The 4,292-nt window shown below is 52.7% G+C and overlaps 1 pseudogene; it reads right to left on the bottom strand.

Annotated features, from left to right (window-relative positions):
* Positions 1-843: 843 nt before the first annotated feature.
* Positions 844-4,292, bottom strand: part of LOC110315482 — a 7,160-nt pseudogene continuing 3,711 nt past the window's right edge.

Genomic DNA, 4,292 nt, shown 5'->3' with positions numbered 1-4,292 from the left:
CTGCCTCTGTCTTCCAACACCTGACCTTAACACAGCTTTCCTGTACTCTCAGGAAGTTCTTCCCAGTAGATTTCACCTAGTGATCTCTCTCTCTCTCTCTCTCTCTCTCTCTCTCTCTCTCTCTCTCTCTCTCTCAGGTTTTGTTATCATTTATTTGTGAAGTTAAAAATGAGCGATAAAAAGTAAAAACTGCCCTACAAATATTTTGTTTTGTTCTCATTTTTTTCTCAGTTTATTTCATCTTCAACAGATGACAATGTACCAGGCCAGTCCTGGGGTTGGGGTGAGTATAGGAAGGGGCCAGGGAAGAGTGGGGGGCAGGGAGGGAGGGAGGAAGGGGGAGAGAGAGAGAGAGAGAGAGAGAGAGAGAGAGAGAGAGAGAGAGATGGGCAGGGCAGGAGGGTCTTGTGACACCCACACCTGATCCAAGGAATGCTCAACCTCTAACTTAAAAAAAAAAGTTTATTTAAAAACAAGAATAGGGCCCCAGATAGTGAACCCTCAGAGAGTGGGCTCTGAGGGTGGGGGATAAAGATTTACATATTTCTCTCTATATATCATTTTATAGGTTTTGTTCTGCTCTTTGTGATTTAATTTTTGAACTTTTTTTTGTGGGGGGGCAGAGGTTAAATTCTTGCTATTTTCTAAGGCTGGCTCAACATGAAGAATCCTGGTTTTGGAAAGGAAAAAGAATGGGGGGGGGAGCTCCTCAGCATGAAGGGGATCCCCAGCACCCTAGCACTCTTTCGCCATTCAGACCCCAGCACTCTTTCGCCAAACCAATCAAATACAGAAACCAGTAAAGGAAGTCCCCCAATGGAACAAAAATGGAGTAAAAAATACTTTCTCAGATGAAGTTCATATCCATTTGCTTCATTTGCCTGCAGAGAGGGAGAGACAGGAATGGTCATGGCAGGAGGGCAGCCTGGCTACGAGAGGCTGTGACTCCAGGCAGTGGGCCAAGAGGCCGGGCCCAAGCCCCCACAGGCTAAGCAGGGGGCCGTGACTGTCTGTCTCGGGGACTCCACTGGCTGGACTGCTAGTGGAGGAGAAGCAGGAGGAAGAGGAAGAGGAGTCTGCAGCAGAAACCAGAGGTGTGGAAGAGAGCACACAGGGGAGAAGTGCCGGGGGGAGGAGGGCAGAGGAGATAAGTGGCATCTCGGGGGTGTCACAACATTCAGATCATGGTGTCCCCACAACACCCCTGTGAGGTAGGTTGGAAGGTGGCAAAGATCGTCATGCTCACTTCACAGACAAGACCAGGACACAGAGGCAAGCACACAAGAGATGGCCTTGCCAGGCAGGGAGGGCCCAGTCCCCTTAGTGGGCTCCCCTCCATCCCAGCAGAGCCAGGGCCTCCTGCAACACACAGAGTTACTTGGACATGGGGGATAAAGATGGTGGCAAAAATTAAAAAAAAAAAAAAAAAAAAAAAAAAGAACAAAACGCAAAATAGGGATGCTGAGAAGGGGGAAAAATAGACATTTTTTCCCAAGTGGCCAGATTTTGAGCGAGCAGGTTCAGCAACGGGTGTGGCACCCAGCACAGTCCCCACTTCCTGCCCCCACCGGGGGACACCCCAGCAATTCAGAGTTCCACTTTTGTGGCTGGTGCCCCCAGCACCGGACAACATTGCACCAACAGTGGCTACTGGAGGAGCCTCTTCCATGAGCATTTGCACTCATTGAGCGCTTCCCAGCTGCGGGGCTGGGGGGGGGTCTCTGGGAGACTCTGGCCACTCGCCTGAGGCTGCCATCAAAGGGCACACCCCGCAGGGCAAAGGGTTTCCAGCGCTACCCACTAAGGCAAGATGGACCTGGCCGCCGGGGGTTGGAAGGAGAAAGGAGGAGGAAGGTGGCAGTTCCTACTTGCCTGCTGCTGTCCCTGCTGGGTGGGAGGTGGCCTTTGGCCACCAGGGACTGGGGTCTGTCCATAGTAAGCAGTCTGCTGTCTGTAATTAGGATGAGAGCCAGGGGGTGCTCTAGGACTCCCCACCAGTGACCACTTGTGCTTGCTTCTTGTAGTACTCCTCCCAGGCCTTGGTGTAGTCTGATTGGTCAGTGGGTGGAGGCTGGGTGTGTGTGTGCTCCCCCTGTGCAGGTGGAGCTGCAGGGGCTGGGGCAGGGCCTGGCACAGGACCTGGGGGTTGATGGGAGTAGTGGGAGTAGTACGCAACCCAGGCAGCACTAGGGTCTGTAGTCTCTGTAGCAGCTTTGTTTGGGTCGTGAGGGGCACGTGGTTGCCACTGGGGGTAGGTATTGCCCCAACCCTGAGGCGGGTACTGGTGAGGAGGGGGACCACCAGCATGTGGGGGCGCCCCTGGAGGCCCGTGGTTGAAGAGTCCAGGGTTGAAAGGCCCCATTGGTCTACCAGGGCCTGGTCCAACTGGGCAGGGTGGACACTCCATCTTCTCCTCAATGAGCTGCTTTGCATGGTCAGTCTGCTGGGGCGATTCCCCGGATCACAAACAACTTGAAATTGGGGTCCCTGTTGGGCTGCAGCTGCCGAGAGATTTCCACAAAGGCGCCTGTCTGCTGGTTAATGGCCTTCACATTCTCCTGGTCTCTGCCAATGACCAGCCTACACTTCTCTTCCAGGAGGGCCCCAGTTGCCTTGGCCTCTGTCCGGCCCCTGCCCCCGGGGACAGACTCTGGAGGAGGTCATTGATGATCCGGCTGCGTGTTTACACCGATTTGGAGGCCCCATGATGTGAGCAATCTTCTCAGGGCTGGTTCCATCATCTTTCTTTCTTTCTTTCTTTCTTTTTTTTTTTTTTAGATTTATTTATTTATTATTTGTGAGTGCACTGTAGCTGTCTTCAGACACTCTGGAAGAGGGCGTTAGATCTTGTTATGGACGGTTGTGAGCCACCATGTGATTGCTGGGATTTGAACTCAGGACCTTCGGAAGAGCAGTCAGTGCTCTTAACCGCTGAGCCATCTTACCAGCCCGCCATCATCTTTCTGGAACTGGATGTGCACAATGGCATCATTCTGGATCTTTCTGATCATCTCTCCATCCACTCCGGCCAATGACTACACCATCTGAATGCCTGGGTACAGGCACATCAATGCCTCCACCAACCCGAGATCCGTATTCATTGAGGTCCCCAAAGCCACTTTGGTCACGTTCTCGCAGGATGTCCATCACCATCTCACAGGCTTGCTGTACTTTGTATGGGTCCCCGATAACCCGCAGTGGCTTGTTCACATTTGTGTTCTGGGAGCCATTCTGAATTAAAATCATCTTCATCGTAGCCTGCTTCTGCATCTGCTTGATGGTCTCTCCACCCTGGCCAAAGACCAGGCCTGCCTTGCCAGCAGGGATCATGATCTCCTGCACCGTGCCATTCTGACCCCCATTGGCGTTGTCGTGGAACTGTCCTGGGGCGGGGGCGTGGCCCTGACACATGATGTCTTCCAGCCATCATCTTTGTCTTTTGGACAGACTCGGGTGCTCCAGTCAGAGACACGCTGCGCTCAGGGAGGCCACCACTATCTGGTGAGATCTGAACTTTGCAGCCTGAGTCCTGCTGAATTTTGTTTATTTGCTCACCACCTCTGCCAATGACCAAGCCCACCATGCTGTCTGGAAACCTATATTCTTCTGTCATTGAGGTCCTGGGGGTGGGGTGGGGAGGATGGATGGGTCCCAGTTGAGAACTAATGGAGTTTCCCTAGGAAACCAGTTTCTTTCTTTCTTTCTTTCTTTTTTTTTTTTAAATTATTTTATTAGATATTTTCTTCATTTACATTTCAAATACATTCCGAATGACCCCTATACCCTCTCCCCCACCCTGTTCCCCTGCCCACTGACTCCCACTTCTTGGTCCTGGCGTTTCCCTGTACGGGGCATATAAAGTTTGCAAGACCAAGGGGCTTCCCAACGATGGCTGACTAGGCCATCTTCTCCTATATATGCAGCTAGAGACAGGAGCTCTGGGGGTACTGATTAGTTCATATTGTTGGGAAACCAGTTTCTTGCTGTCTGGCTGCTCTCCATCTTCCAGCTGTCTCTTTTGGACCCCCCAAACCAAATCAGGAGTGTTGTTATTCACTGTGGTAGCAGTATCACCTCCGATTTTGGCTGCAGTCTGGCAGGCCCGCTGCACAGCATTGGGGAGGGCGTCCTTGCGGATCCCAGGGCCGCAGCCACCGGGAGACTGTGAGGGGCACCCGGACGCACCTCCTCCACCCTGGCCGCCTCCTCCCCCGTGGCTCCTCAGCCTGAGGAGGCAGCAGCACTCATTGCGGGTACAGGTCTCTTCTTCTTCTCCTCCTCCTCCTCCTCCT

The sequence above is a fragment of the Mus pahari genome, unplaced genomic scaffold, assembly GCF_900095145.1.
Source record: "Mus pahari unplaced genomic scaffold, PAHARI_EIJ_v1.1 scaffold_7955_1, whole genome shotgun sequence".
Taxonomy (NCBI): Eukaryota; Metazoa; Chordata; class Mammalia; order Rodentia; family Muridae; genus Mus; species Mus pahari.
The sequence above is the reverse complement of the archived record's forward strand: the minus strand, read 5'-3'. Positions and strand labels throughout refer to the sequence as shown.